Below are 16,730 nucleotides of genomic sequence, written 5' to 3'. Positions count from 1 at the left end.
CGTGGCTTTCACCGGATGTTTCCAACCATGAAATCATTCCACCTAACTATTCAGTCATTCGAAAAGATCGGAGTTCCCGTGGTGGTGGCGTGGCTCTTGTGATTAAGAAAAACCTTCCATTTGTTTTACTGCCAGATGTGTCAGGTGCTGAAAGCGTGTTTTGCAGGATTCTTTGTAACAGTACTACTATTTGTGTGGGTTGCTTCTATAGAAGCCCCTCTTCGGGTGATGAGGGCATTTCTGCCATTCATGAGTTTCTACACCGATATGCTAACAACTCTAGAATCATCCTTATGGGAGACTTTAACCTTCCAGACGTAGACTGGATAACTATGCATCACACATCATCTTCTTCAGAAATTCTGTTTGACCTAATGTTATCATTTAACCTTCACCAAATAATCCTAGAACCGACGCGTAAGCAAGGTTCCGCAAACAATATCCTTGACCTTATACTAATCAGCGATCATTTTTCAGGGCACCAAGCACAGACAGAAATTATTGAATGCATTTCAGATCACAACATACCGCTATGCTTGTTGCCTCTGGACTGCTCATTAAGAACGCCTTGTAATACGTATATAGTACCCAGCTTCGAGAAGGCGGATGACGCCAGCATACTAACCCACCTTGCGCTGTGATATTAACCCAACTAAGCGCTGTGATATTTTTAAAGAACTGCTTTGTTGGTTTTACACCTGTGAGTAATAGTACTTGGGTGGCACTGGTCATGTGTAGGTACACAGGGACCATTTGTATACATTATGCTCATGTAAAGCAGTTACAAAGTGTATGTCACTAATCACTGTGATATTTGTTGAAGAATTGCTGTGATGGTTTTACACATGTGAATAATGGTGGTCAGGACACAGTACTGGCGATGTATAGTTGAATTTATACAGTGCCAAGACATGGGCTGTATACAAACCAAAAGAAATGTATGTCATTATATTGTTGTGATTATTACTGTTTGGATTTTATTAAACTATAATAAAGTTGTTTCTTGTATCTATTGAGGTATGGCAATTTGTGATGCAACCAAAGTGAGGACCTGAACTTGTGCATACAAATAAACAGCTAATTTAAGAGTATACTGCTCATATTCTGCGAAACCAGTTTAACAAATCTTGTATTACAATGCTGGAAAAATGACAGAGCTGACAGGGATGTACAGAAAGAGTTCTGCACTGGCTGAAGGACTGCCCCACACTGGAGTCGGTAATGTTGCGTTTATTGGAGTAGAACAGGAAGTGCACTTCTATTAAAAATGTGATAGTCAATGCAGAAACATAAGGTAGACGAGCAGATGTGGCACATTTTTTTCAGGGCCCTCTATGCCTACTACTGCATTTCTAGTCTTCCTGTGCTCTTCGTATAAGCCCCTGTTCAGCCAAGGTTTTTACTCCATGACAGTTGTTCTACTGGGTTCGTAGCAATATTGAAGAAAAAAATCAATGGTTTTCAAGCACTTTCCGAGGCCCCGACACAGTAACTTCAAGGACCTCGTGCGATTTTTTTAGTAGTTTGGACAGGCAATAACTTGTTCAACAACATCGTTAACTTTAATGCAAACAAAAGAAAACAAAACAAATCGCATTTCACTGATTTCAAACATTTAAAAGACTGCTAATTTGCCTTTCACCGCCCATCACTAAACGCACGCAAGGAAGCATTTCAAGAACACGCTGAAAGTTTTTCTGCAATAGCACAATTAACTACTTGGACCTGCAACATTTGCAGTTTTTGAATACTGTTTGACAGTGTATGTGATGTCATCTGTTGCCTCAGCTTTTCACCATCAAATAAGCAATAGTCATTTGTAACTTCCTTTCTTTGTGTCTATAGCTCTCGACTTACTCATCAAGGCTTTTCTTTGAATGCCTCAACTGGTGAGCTTCCTGCTTCTGCTCCTCCAAGTACATTTATCGCCGGTTCCATGTGCCTAAAACTGGTATCTGCAGCTCCTTTGTAATTTCAACTTAAAGGATGTCGCTTTCCTTCTATTACCTCCACAGACAATTCTCTGTGACATGCGAAGAGTGTCACAGAAGGGAAAAAAAAAACGCTTGGCAATGTCTGCGAAGCCTAGCCAAGTGTACAAATTTAAGGACTTTCCAGTACTTCTAAACATTCCAGGGTTTTCAATGCCTTGAACATGGCATTTTAGAAATAAAGGGTTTTCAAGGATCGCTACAAACCCTGGATTCTAGCACCTAAATGATTTTACAAGCTTATTTTGGCATGGAGTTCGGAAATTCATGCTTTTTAGCTAACGCTGCACTATCTCTGTACATTGAAGCCACGAGACCGCAACCATATCGGAGTAAAGAAAAATACTGAAAGCTTTTAATACCACTCTTTTTTTATGGAGCTTCGTATTGCCTAGTTACGTTTACGAATGTGCCTGGTTTTGGTGGGCGTTTCTTCGACATTTTCTGTGAGAAGTAGACGACTAACCCTCGTATTCAGAAATGTATATTAATACAAAGCTCACGCTTGACTTTATGTAAACGACGCCTGGTGCGAACGTCCCCCAGACGCTCACTGCCTTTATTTTGGTGCGTTCTCGACTTGCGTCATTTAGATCAAGTCAAGCATGGGCTTCAAGTTATGATGCATTTTTGAATATGGGGGTAAGCGTGCGCAATTCCGGGCAAGGCATTGTGCCGTTGACGCTGAGAGGAAACGGGGAAAACAAAGTTAACGCCCTATGCTCCTAAACTATCGCGTACCTGTGGTGTGCGTGTATCGTGCAAGAAGAAACAGCGCTAACACCAGCACGAAAAAAAGCATCAACCACACATGCGCTTCGTGGTGTGGTCCATGTTATTGCGTCGTCCTTGTGTTGAGATGTTTCTTCTAAAATGCTCAACCAGCTAGCCGGCAAGTCATCCTGTGCATATATACTGAACACACGTATGAGTGTAGATGGTCTTCGAAGCTTTTAGAACGAGCACTGCCACAGGATACGAGCAGTGCACGCGTAACAAGTGGACACATTAGTCATTTAAACATGCGTGCCAATGCATGTGACGCGGCTATCGGCATAAGCAGTCTCCAAATGCTGGAATGCGTGCGCTTCAAAACGCTAACGATCCGCTGCTAATGCAGGACAACAGCTCACAGTGGACTGAACCAAACTGTGAACTAATGCACTTGAAAAGAACGCCTACACGGCAGCGTTAGGAACGTCGAAATGCCTGGTACTGGCGTCGCAGTTGACCACATACGAATGGAACTGGCGGAAAAAATAAACAGAAATGCTCACCAGTATACGCGCGAAATAAATTCACATACGTGGATGGTTGGCACGATACATTGTATCCGCGTATTTTCGGATACCATATAATGCATGGACTGGAAAAGCACTCGATCGTGAGCTGAACGGCACATTTGTTATTTTCCTGGGGTTACGACAAGCCGTGAATAGTTCTCACGTTGTCGTCTACGTTGTATTCCTTCGTTAGTCGTAGCAAGGAATGGAAATGATGCAAACGCAAACGTATTCCAGTACACAACAGCACAGCGCACTGCAGAGAAACCCCACCCACTGCAGCCGATTCCTCAAATACATTTGTTATATATATATAACCTCTAAAAGAACACCACTGGGCGTGGTGGCTCTGTGGTGTAATGGTTAGGATGTGTGCTTTGAATTGTATACATGCGAATGTACGCGGGTTCGAATCCACGTGACGTATAGAGCACTGTGGTTCTTCGTAAGTGTGTGATTCCCTTGACTATTGCGTTTCAAATAGATTACGTGACTCCTGATTGTGAAATTTGCGAAAATAATTGCGGATTAAAGGTCTTTTCTTCTCCGCAGTGGCGTTCGGGACGCATACGCATAGGTCGATTCCGAGCAGTCACGCCTCATGGTAGGCAGCAAATAGCCAGGAAAAATGACTAAAATTCTGCATAACTTTGCTCAGGCCTACTATGAAGGCCGCTTGGAATTGGGCCACTCACTCCGAGGAGCCGCCTAGGGAACGGTATATCTGCAGCCCTAATTTGATCTGATTTCCTGCCTGCATGCGTGGCCACGACTTATTGGACTGGAAATTGGGAAGAGCACTAGCACTCTGTTTGGGGGAGTAGAAGTACTCGGTCTGGTGGAGTGCCATTAGCCCTGCGGTGAGAGTATTCGCACTCCCTGTGGGAAGAGTATTATCACTCTGCAGAAGAGTACTAGCAATCCCTTGCGGTGGAGTAACAAAACTCAGTCAACAGGAGTTGACGTACTCTCTGTCAAAGAGGGTCGATCTACTCTCGAAAAGAGAGTGAAATATGGGACAAGCCGCAACTCCCTCAAAGAGAGTGCCCGGAACTCTCTTTGTTTTTAGAGTGCAATGCACTCGAGCTTCTAGATTAATTTTTCGTGGGGTACCTTATCGAACGCGTTGCTGAAATCTAAAAAGAGCATATCAACTATTCCCGACGAGTCAAGTACTTCAGAGATTTTGAGTTGTTGTTTTGAGATTTGAGTTGTTTTGAGATTGTTCTTTATTGAAACATATGTTCTGTGCATTGTATGGGGGATTCCAATGAATGTATGAACTGTTTGCTTCACTTTGCTGAGCGCTTCTAGGCTCTGGCTTACGTGGGTGTGAGCTATTGCATTTTTTGCTTGCTTACGGGGTTATCAGCCATTCGTTCTCTCACCCGACAGACAAATTTTTCGTTAGGAGGGCATAGAAAAGATTGGATATTTACTTAGTACAGGAGGTACTCGATGATCCTCCAGGCTATCACTGTCAGTCCTGCACATGAGACAAAAGGCATTACGTCAACAAGGTCAGCATTCTCACATTGAAGCTGTATGAGCGTAACGATTACGAATAGTCACCTATATAATTTTCAATCCCTGTCGAGTGCCAAATCACCTTTGTGGAAATCTCGCAAGGTATATTTCATGCAAAGATGTGGTTTTATTCGAGACAAAATTGGGAATGAGAGGTGCTCACAATATTTTGTCTAATTCAGGTTGTTCGTATGTGGCTTAATTAAATACTATGTGCTGCATCGGTGATCTCGACGCTCGAGATCTTCCTGTCAGTGTCACGCTCTTGAGTCAGAGGGCCACTCTGCGAAATCGTGATGTTTCTGGAAATAATAAGGTACGTTTAATACTAGCGTGTAGGCTTATAACATTTCTACTGATAGTGTCGACAGCAATACGGACAGACTTGGCTATCTATTTCCGCCAATACTTTATGACATAATTAATCTGCAGTGCATTTCGTTAACCATTCATTAATAATATTGAAATGATACTTTGTTCAGGTGCTTATTATATCTATATATATGTATGCATAAATTGAACAGAAGCGATGCATTATCACAATGATACATGAACGCCACTTATTTGACCAACGACAAGTTCTTCAGCACGCAAGCCAGGGTTTCGGGCCGACGCCCGTCTTGTAGTGCACTAAGCGGCATGCTTATTTATGGAGCGTTCTACATCCGCACTGGGCCATATGGACGCTACCCAGCGAGGAAAAGAAAACCGGCTCAACGATACACGACAGGCAGCGAAAGCCGCCAGGGCGACAGGGTGTACTGCCCAGATAGAATAAGAATGAATTCTGTAGTCCTACGCGCCAAAACCATGATTTTATTATGAGGCACGCCGTAGTGGGGGACTCCGGATTAATTTTGACCACCAGGAGATGTTTACCGTACCCCCATTGCACGTGGCGCCGGTGTTTTTTGCATTAACCACCACTGAAATGCCGTCACCGCGGCCAGCATCTGACATCGCCCCCTCGTGCTTCGCAGCACAGCACTAGAACCGCAAAGCCATCGCTCCATGCAGAAGCGCCTGAACGAAACGCCACACAGCATGGCGCCATCTCTTGGGGTAATGCAAAACCCGCGCCGCGGCGCTCGCGGGCTGCTGGCGTTCACCACTCATCGCCAAAAGATGACAAGGAAGTGTGTATTTGGTGCTCTGTAGCTGCCCTGTGAACGCTGCCATTGGAAATGACAAGTAACAGTTCAGCCCACTAGGGCTTACAGCTTGAGCGATAGTGTGGACAAACACTAAGAACTCGGAAGCAATATTTATAATATTTTGTTTGGGCAGTAACAAGCATATGTAATGGGGTCCTGTATAAAGAGTTCGGGGCCAGAGACTGCATTTTTAATGTTTTGGTTGGTTGCCCGGATGACCTCGTTTTGCTCTCGTTTGAATGCCCGGATATTCTCGTTTGAGTGCCCTGATAACAGCTCTGGCTTTTGGCTCAAAGTTACTCGACGGCCACCAATAAAGGCAGCTAAACGCATATCGTGGTTTGAAAGACAACAATGCAAAAGCTTCCCTGCTCCACCCCGAGACGTCGTATATCCTGTTGAGAGTGTGGATTTCTACTGTTGCAATCAAAACTTAAGAGGAAGTTCTAGCTCTGGGCCAACTTGAATTTACCTACTAAAATGCATGCATAACGCATAAATTTCCCTTTACAAGCCACTGCCATGAATGATATAGAAGTCGCTGAATATAAGAGACATTGTTCAATTCAAGGAAATGTAGCAAGCCGTATTTTAGTTCAGCATCCCAAATCTTTTCCTTGGAATGCCGAACATTTGGAATATTCCATTATCAGGGCTATTTGGTGCGTGGTATCTGCTAATTCTTCGAAAGTCTGCAAGAAAGCATAAGTTCCAGTATGAAAAAAGTGGCATGGAATTCGTGAATTCATTTACATATACATCTCTAAATACACTGATGGCCGCAATTATTCCCCCAACGAGCAGCATGCATTGCCTTCACGCACCGTGGTAACATAGTGGCTGTAGCGTTGCGCTGCTAAGCCCGACGGCATGCACTCAATCGTGACCGCAGCGGATGCGTTCTGCCGGGGGTGAAATGCCAAAATGCCCACGTACCGTGCTTTGATTGCACGTTAAATAGCCCGAGGTAGTCAAAATTATACGTGAGCACACCACCACGGCGTGCCTCATAATCCTATTGCAGTTCTGGCACGTAAAACCCGAGAATGCAATTAACGTCGTTTTCATCTTCACGAGTGGCGCAGTTGCACCCACCACAACGCTGTTTCTTTGCGTGATTTGGTGTTTTGATTTCGGCGTAGCTTGTGAGTGGTCTAGCTAGAAAGCATCGAAATCGCACGAAAATATTGTCGTCACTTTTGTAAAAGATGACCAAAGACTACAAGACATTACACACTAAACCGAGTAAAGTTAACACAATTTAACGGATCGAACTGAGTTGTGCAACATGTTCCTGCCTTCTTTCTTCACTATAGCTGCCCCTTCAAGATGTTCAACCAGTGCCAACTCGCACAAATGTCGATCCTTCTAAAGATTTATGTATTTGCATCACGAGAACATGGCTTGAGATCAATTTGCAGGTTAGCATACATCTACACATGCCTGAATCTCGATGTCTGCTTTAAAAAATTAATTGGGTTTTGCGTGCAAAAACCACTATCTGATTATGAGGCACGCCATAGTGGTGGACTCCAGATTGCCTTGTACCACTTGAGGTTCTTTAACGTGCACATAAATATATGTACAAGGGTGTCTTTGCACTTCGTCCGCATCGAAATGCGGCCGCTGTGGCCAGGATTTGATCCTGTAATGTCGTACTTAGCGGCCCAACACTATATCCACTAAGCAACCACAGCCAGTTCCAAATATCTGTGTCTTTGTTGTACATTGTCAATATCTCAATTGGAAATATGTAATACCCTCCCGCCAGCAATGGTACACCTGAAATACTAAAGCCACGGTGACTCAAAGCGATGCGTAGAACATATATAACATTAGGCTAGGTATTTAGCGGTCATTGTTTTGTTCCACTAACCATAGCCAACTACACAAATGAGTGCATAAACAAAATATCGCTTACCGATGACTGCAACGACGATGAGAACAAGCTCAAACGTCGTGCTGAAAAGAAAGAGAAAAGCGGTGTCATGACGGAAAAGCAAAACATTGTCTTCCTATTCAAGGTCTTGTCGATTGCATGTACTTATTAGGTGAGAATAAATAGAAGGTCTCGTATCGACTGTCACTCCGAAAAGATCACCCCTTCACCCTGACTGCCCGCCCAGACCTAAACTGAGCTTTGAAAGCTGTGCTCAACAAATAAAACTTCTTTATTTTAATATTTCTTTTTGTTACCATTGTCCAACAACTAGCTGTGATATGAAGGATCACTCTGTTTCTGTTGAAAATTTATTTCCGAAGTTCCATGCAGTCGGTAAAACGAGCTTTGCCACGGATCAGCACTATTTATGGAGAAGAGGCCAATCTGTTCTGCAACTGACGGCGACAATTTCTTAGCTGTCGCCAACTCTCGTTTTTTAGTCAGTTATTGGTATTCAATTGTATATTTTACGTATGCTTCCTCTTGTTTGCATCTATCCCCGCAACACCATTGCACAAGCAGCGTTATTTGCTCTCATGATGAAACAAGTTAGTGGACGCTACCATTTCATGCAGATGGCACCTCCCTGGAGTTCCATGGTTTGCTCGCTCCTGCAAAAACAAAATATACGAAGATTAACTCATTACTACGGAAACTGAAACAAAATTACAGAACTGTTCAGTGACCGTAAGGGCTACCGGCACACTGCATACAAACGCTTTATGCGGCCGCATTGACATGTAATTTGAGCCTTACGCCACACATAAATATGGCATCTGGTATAATACATTGCAAACTGCCCTCAGCAGTTGTGGTGGTTTTCAACAGCTTCGCTGCACATCCCATTTTGCCAGGCCGGAATAGCGATTCAATTTTTTGTACCCACAAACATATCCCCCGTAGAAACAGTAGTGAACGCAAAATCATGCCCTCCCGCTGCATCGAGACATGGCAACAATCCAAGTGCGCGGCTGCACTAAGCCTGTTCCCACGCTGCACTGCGCATGTCCTCATTTTACCGCCCGCATCTAATCGAGAGGCATAATTGCCCTTTACCCAACTCTGCCATATAAAGCCGATCGGCTCCCGCGCGGCCTTTCATGGGTTTCGCAGCACGACAACAATGGCGACAAACGCTGTGGGCACGGCGGCACAACTAGCATGCGGTGCACTAATCCCCTCATCTTCGTTGTGCAGCTCGCCCTTGGTCTGTGTTTTCATGGCACCAAGAGCAGCATCGACCATCCCGGGATAACCTTTGTCACCCCACCGGTGAATGAAGCACTCGTCCACGTGTGGGATACGCTGACATCATCGGACCTTCATCGACCAAGTCACCTTGAGACGGCAACATGCGCAGACTGTTCGGCGCATAAGCCGCTGCGAGCGCCACCACAAGAGTGGACCATATATATCCCGCACGGGCACTGCATTGGCAGTGGGCACGGCGGTACTACTAGCATGCGGTGCACTAATCCCCTCATCTTCGTTGTGCAGGTGAGAAGGCCTTTTGGAAAATGCTTCCGCACTAGCAACCGTTTTTTGGTGGTGCTGCCGTGCCCGCAGCTATGTCACGGGGTGTTTGATATGGCTGTGTTTCTGTGGAAGTTGCTACTGTTATCGGGAGACGTCGAAACAAACCCCGGCCCTGAACTAAAGGACATCGTTAGGCAACTAAAGGAAATTGCTGCTGATACCAAAGAAATAAAGGAAGAACGTCTTGCAGATATAGGGACCAAATTAGATGCCATTGCACTTCTAGAAAATAAAGTACAATCTTGTCAGACCGAGATTTCCCGCATGTGTCGCGTAATAGAAACAATGGAACAAAAAATCGATGACCTTGAGAATAGAAGCAGGAGAGCTAACTTAATTGTTTATGGCATACAGGAATCAGAAGAAGAAACAAGCGACAGTTTTGAGCAGATAGTTAGCGGAGATATCATACAAGATATCCTACAGCTGGACCCTGCAGTTACCATAGAACGCATACACCGGTTGGGCAGACGGCAAACGAAAAAGACTAGGCCGGTAGTTTTTAAACTTCTAAATTCCCGCGACAAATCGGCAATATTGAAGAAAGGTTTTAAACTTAAAGGTTCAAAATTTGCCATCGGGGAAGATTTTTCTCCTAAAATACGAGACATTAGAAAGAAACTGGAATAGTGCCAAAGAAAATCGCGACAAACACGACAAAGTGTCCCTTGCCTTCGACAAACTGTACATTAACAGTCGCGCCTTTGTTTGGGACGAAGAAACCAATGACAAAGTAGCCCTTAAAGAAAACGAAGCGGAATCAAGCAAAATAAGCGGCCCACCAATGACGCGGAGAAGAGCTCGATAAGACAACTAACAATCATAAATGTAAATGCAAGAAGCTTACTAAACAAAATAGAATCTTTCGAAAACCTATTAACTGATCGCGAACCTGATATAGTCGCCGTCACGGAAACGTGGCTTTCACCGGATGTTTCCAACCATGAAATCATTCCACCTAACTATTCAGTCATTCGAAAAGATCGGAGTTCCCGTGGTGGTGGCGTGGCTCTTGTGATTAAGAAAAACCTTCCATTTGTTTTACTGCCAGATGTGTCAGGTGCTGAAAGCGTGTTTTGCAGGATTCTTTGTAACAGTACTACTATTTGTGTGGGTTGCTTCTATAGAAGCCCCTCTTCGGGTGATGAGAGCATTTCTGCCATTCATGAGTTTCTACACCGATATGCTAACAACTCTAGAATCATCCTTATGGGAGACTTTAACCTTCCAGACGTAGACTGGATAACTATGCATCACACATCATCTTCTTCAGAAATTCTGTTTGACCTAATGTTATCATTTAACCTTCACCAAATAATCCTAGAACCGACGCGTAAGCAAGGTTCCGCAAACAATATCCTTGACCTTATACTAATCAGCGATCATTTTTCAGGGCACCAAGCACAGACAGAAATTATTGAAGGCATTTCAGATCACAACATACCGCTATGCTTGTTGCCTCTGGACTGCTCATTAAGAACGCCTTGTAATACGTCTATAGTACCCAGCTTCGAGAAGGCGGATGACGCCAGCATACTAACCCACCTTGCGCACGAATTTCAAGCTTTTACTGAAATAACCTCCGACCCGTGAATAGATGTAAACACAGCCTGGATTCATTTTAAGAATATGGTTTGCTACTGCGTGACTAACTATGTTCCGTTAAAAAACAAGCGATCCCACACATTCCCATTATATATACGGCATGAATAGATAAGCTGACAAAGAGCGTATGAGGACGATGACGTGAAGCCGACAGCAAGACGATGGTCGGATTGCGAAGCAGGGATGACGACAATATGGCAAGCATAGCGGCATCCCGACGACGGTATGTCAACGAATGCGTGACAATGGATGTGTCACAGCGCAATGAAATGACAGCCTATGATCACAATTGAGCGTAGATAGCATGATTACGGTGGCGAGATGACTAAAGGAAGTTTCAAAGGCGTTTGTTTAAATTAAGAGCGGGGTCAAGTACACAGCCAAGCAGACAGACAGACTGAGTGCGCGAGAGATTGGCTCAAGTAGGCTAATAATGCTAACTGCATTACAAAATGTATCACCCACCCGACACTATAGCCGGAGGCCCCCGCCGTGCTTGCTCAGTGGCTATGGCGGTGGGGCTGAGTACGAGGTCGCGGGATCGAATCCCGGCCACGGCGGTCGCATTTCGATGAATGCGAAATGCGACAACCTCGGGTGGTCGACATTTCTGCAGTCCTCCACTACGGCGTGCCTCGTAATCAGAAAGTGGTTTTGGCACGGAAAACCCCACAATTAATTGTTTTATAGCCGAAGTTACAACGGAAGCCCACACAAACTTCGTCCTTGTCCGAGTATCAAACGCTGCGCTGATATGTCTGCCTGTTTACAGTTGTCAACCAACTTGACCACGGTACGTGATCGAGTACCCTCCTGGATAGCTGAGACGACAGAGGAACCGGCCCGGAAAGGCACTCGACGGCCTTCGAGTCTCGCGCCAGGATGAATGTTTCTTCGACAGCGAAGTTTTCTTTCTGGAAAACCAGTAAAAGTTTCTTATACATGATCGGCTTATGTCGTGTGGAGACAATTTTCGTTTTTTAGATAGTTTGGAGAACAATAAGGGCTGGTATATTACAAGTTCAGCGTTGTTACACTTACAACGTTGCAAATGCTTCGGTTACGATATCTTAAGATAGCGGTCATCGTTGTTACACTTACAACGTTACAAATGTTTCGGTTGCACTATCTTAAGATAGTGGTCTGCCCCACACAAACAAAATTACCACAAAGCCTGCTCGGCGGAAAACATCGATAACCAACGCAAGAATCATTAGCGCTTCTTCCAGTCACCATATTAAGCCGCAGTTTCGCCCGAAAGGCAAATCGATTGCGATAGCAAATTATTAGGCAGCAATATATGAAGTAAGGGCAGTTGTATTAGCGGTCGTGTGCGCTTAGCAAAATTAGCAAGCATGGTGCCACGCGCGCACCGACAAACACGAACTAATCTCATTGGATGGCCGCGGGCAATCGCTATCGAAACACTGGGATGAGTAAGAGCGGCAGCGAGCGGTAGCGAGCGATCTGCCTTTCGTGCTGCCTCTCGCTCCAATGCGAACTAAGCGCCGAGAACATAGCGCACACGGAGCTCCTCGTTACGCCTAAAGTCTGTATCCGCCGCGGATCACCTTGAAGGCAGGGCCCAGAGCGGCAGGAATCAGGCGCGCCATTACGCAGGGGCCGCCGCAATCCGCCCCCCTTCCCCCCCGCCGCCGCCCTCCCCCGGCCTCCGTGGCTTGGTAGCGCGCGGCCTCCCTGCCTTCATCGTTTGCGAGGGCGAAATCGAGCTTCTATGCTTGGCTCGTCCTTGTACGTTTTCGCTTTCACCCACAGCATACGACCCGCTGCCGCCGAGATGTTAAGCACTCGGACTTTATACGGAACATTACGACGACAACGACGGCGACGGCGAAGCCGAGGCCTACGACAGAAACGGGCTGGTGGTATCGATTTAACAGTTATCACAATAACAAATGCACTCCGAAGCGTCTGGTATCATGGCTGTGTAGACAAAGTTGGCTTTGCGTAGAGGACACTTCATGTTGCGACGCAGCGTGGGCGTGAACCAGCGTCGGCGGAGGTTGGCGACGCCGGCCGGTAAAATGTAAAAGTGTTCCAATCTGTTCTTTTTTTTATTACAAACCGGCCAGAGCCCTCCGTGATGGGTCGAAATGGCTCGGGCTCTGCCCATGTGGCCGTGGCGGCCGCCCACGTGGGCTGGACAGGTTCGTCACGTTACGGTGGCGAGAAAACCGAAAACCCTATATTTACCTACAGTCCACCGCGTACACCTCGCCGGGTAGCTAGACGCATGTGCATTTTACACTAAAGTAGGGGTTTCAGGATGACAAGCAACCTCGAGCTCGCTGCAATGTGCAGAGAGAAAGTGATCTCAAAGAAGGAATTAATGCTATAGATTGTGCGCAATGTGCAGGGGAACGCGTCATCACCAGCGGCGAGACCATTTTCCTTCTTCCACTGGTGAGACGCGGCCGCGATGCATTCTAGGTGATGAGGCCGGTGCGGAATGCAGCCTGCCGCATGTCGCGAACGCCAACGGACGCAGGATTAACGTACGCCGGATACGTCGGCCACGCGTCGAGTCGGAGTTTAGAGCGCGGCGCTTTCACTGGCGTGGCGTCTACGTGCCGATAGTGGATGAGTGTGAACGCTGTATTATCTAAACGTCGGGCTGTAAACTGGCCTTACCAGTCCCCTATCATACGAAACCTTAGCCAACAGCTCATCGTTCGAACCAGCCATCCTCGTGACAACAAGGGCGACGCGAGGAGAGCTAGCAGACGGTCAAGACGACCACGTGGGAAATCTGGTGTCACATGATTATCCCCTTCCCTCTCTGCTCGTTAGGGTCCTCCCTCAACGCCTCCTCTCTCTACATTCCAAGACAACCGCAGCGAGAAAACGCGCGCAGTGTGATCGTCATTCCGGGTAGCTGCGACGCAGCATCGACGTTGACGCTGTGCCGCTGCGGGAAGTCTCCCGCTAGTGTGAGCGCTCCTTTACAAGTGCGTAACGTAGTACCATTCAAAATGGAAATTTTTTGAAGAGTATTTTCTAGATCGACTAAAGGTAACAAACGCGATGTGTTAGTTAAATATCACGAAGAGCTATTCCTACAAGTTAAATCTCCTTTAGAGCGGCCCAACATTTCTGTGTTATCTACTTTAGATATACTGTTCCGTAGATGCGACAAAGCTAGTCATCTCATGTTAATGGTGCTTCATATATTCAGATAAGAAAAAAAAAGAAAAATGATGTCTTTGCAGTGTTACGGAGCGAACAAAAATATGGGGGCAGAGTCGAGTGCAGTTGACTCTAAGATAATGCGAACCATTCATCGTTTGTAGACAACGGTGCTATGCATAATGCAAATATTGTATTGAACGATCAGGCCAGGACAATGTGCTGTAGTTGTTATCTTTACAATAACAAATAGAACATTTACAATGACAGGATAAAAGAAGATTGAAAGCAAATTAAAGCCATGTGGCACTTATCCACTGGTAGCATTTCAGATACGCAACCATCCATTTGGCACCCTATTTTTGTGGGCTCTAATAGCAGAATCGTTCAAAAAAAAAAAAAGGTAGCTGCACTATCAACGAGATTCGCGTAGTTAAGCAGCGAGACACCCGCAAAAAAAGGGAGTGCATCCGGAGAAGAATGCATTACATTAAGAACATATATTCTCACGAGGACAAGCAAAAGCGAAGCATAGAACGCAAACTAGAATAACCCAGCCCATTGCGACAATGCCCTGGGGAATTTATAACTGCCATTGGAAAGACTTTGCCTGGTAATGCGACGAGGAGGAAGACCTGTGTTTGTCTTGCGCAGTAGTGGATAAAAATCGTCTACGCTGATCTGCAACTTTTACCGCTCAGTTTAATCCAAACGCCATTGAAAATAATCCAGGTGCCAGCCAATTTAATCTGAGCGCAAGCATTTTTAATCAAAGCGCCAATAATTTAATCCAGGCGCCACCACATTTTATCCCAGCGCCATCCGAATTAATCAGCGTGCCAACTCATTTAATCCTTGCGCCAGCCATTTTCATCGAAGTGCCACACATTTTATTCCCAGTCAGTGTCAGTCAATTTAATGCTGTTGGAAATTGATTGAGAAACAAATAATTCTAGCCGAAGTGGTCGTAGGCGTCATGAATACCGTCTATTCATCGATGTGACCACTATATTGAAGTCAGCACTATGGGAGCACAGTTTCCGCGCTACCGGTGTCGTCATGGCTGCTTCAGAAACACTTCCGTGTGTTATACCGCTTGCTCATTTCCTTTTTTTCGAGTCGCATTTCCGATTGACAAGAGTGACCCGCATAACTGAGGCAGAATCGTGACGGATATTACGCGAATTGGGTTGAGATCATGACATGCGATTTTCTTCCCTATCGTCTTGCATATCGATCACATCGTTCGCAAGGGTAAAAACTAGCTCACCATTACTGAAGCACTTGACATAATCACCAAGCGATTCAATGTAGCTCATTAGGCTTGTGTCTTGCATACACTCTTATGCTCCCAACATGCATATCAAACGAAATGGTTCTGAGAATGTAACAGCTTATTCTTGAGCGACATTATTAGGTCACTAGTGACCTACTCGACGTCACCGCCGCCGCACATCTTCTAACCTGCCAACTAACATATGGAAGGAAATCGCTTTCAAAGCTTAAATACCTGCTCCCTATCATTGACTCAAGTGACGGGATCACTAGTGACTCTCGTGACCTCACCACGGAAGGAAACACCTAGATCTCGTACCTGGATTTTCTTGGCGGCTCGACGTACAGGTGGGCCAGCGGCGGCGGCAGCTCCCACACCGCGTCAGGCCGCCTGGATCTCGTGCTTTCTTTCGAATACTGTCACGCGCACCTTCCTCGCTCAGATCGGCATGAGCTGCGCCGCCCTAAATTCCCGCTTCGTCGTCGTCGTCGCTGTGCAATGGCTGAGCGGCTGGGCCTTTTCGCTTCTGCGTACGAGGTTGCCAGCTCGCATTCCAGGGAACACCACTTCGGTTGCGCCAAAATTGAAGCATACAAAACTTTCCTGCACATAAGAGGATGGATGGATGGATGGATGTTATGAGCCTCCCCTTTGGAACGGGGCGGTGAGCTACGCCACCAAGCTCTTGATATTATACTGCGTAATGTCCTACCTAGGTAAAAAAAGAAAAAGAAACCCACGGCGAATTCCCATAACCAAATGTTCTGACTTCCTGTTGTGAACTTTCTTTGTGTACGTCTGCATTGCAGATATGTTTAATTTCCCCCTGCTCTCGCTGAACCCAAGGACTTCAGGAGGCCAGTGGTGCCTAAATCGACCACTAGGCAGACATCTTCACATTCTAATAAAACATGCTCCATCATTTCCCTAGCTTTACCGCAGCTAGCACATACTTCTCCTTCCTTCTTATATCTCGCTTTACAGGGGCGTGTTCTAAGGCATCCTGATCTTGCTTCGAAAAGTAATGAGCTTGCCTTTGAGTTATCGTAGTTGTTTCTTTAATTATTTCATTTTTTCCTCATGATTAGTTACTCATGGCAGGTTTCGTTTCCATTGTCCCCACCCATGAGATTAACTAAGCCTCTCTGACTTTCCGCTTGACGTCCTTTGTTGCTGTGTTGCTCACCATAGAGGCGGCATACGTGCTGGTAAGCTTCGTAGTTCTTTTCCTCTACTGTCAATCAATGTTACGCCTGTACAAATACCTCA

The 16,730-nt window shown here is 45.7% G+C and overlaps 1 protein-coding gene across 1 annotated transcript in view; it reads right to left on the bottom strand.

The window, feature by feature from the left end:
* Nucleotides 1–15,861, bottom strand: part of LOC142557181 (lysosomal alpha-mannosidase-like) — a 210,057-nt gene extending 194,196 nt beyond the window's left edge. Inside the window, exons 1-4 of the mRNA XM_075668853.1 lie at nt 15,780–15,861; nt 8,461–8,508; nt 7,877–7,917; nt 4,714–4,760 (exon numbers count right to left, since the gene is read on the bottom strand). The gene's annotated coding sequence lies outside the window, so the exon portion shown is untranslated. The remainder of the gene's footprint in view (nt 1–4,713; nt 4,761–7,876; nt 7,918–8,460; nt 8,509–15,779) is intronic.
* Nucleotides 15,862–16,730: the final 869 nt, after the last annotated feature.

The sequence above is a fragment of the Dermacentor variabilis genome, chromosome 9 (genome assembly GCF_050947875.1).
Source record: "Dermacentor variabilis isolate Ectoservices chromosome 9, ASM5094787v1, whole genome shotgun sequence".
Classification (NCBI taxonomy): Eukaryota; Metazoa; Arthropoda; class Arachnida; order Ixodida; family Ixodidae; genus Dermacentor; species Dermacentor variabilis.
The sequence above is the reverse complement of the archived record's forward strand: the minus strand, read 5'-3'. Positions and strand labels throughout refer to the sequence as shown.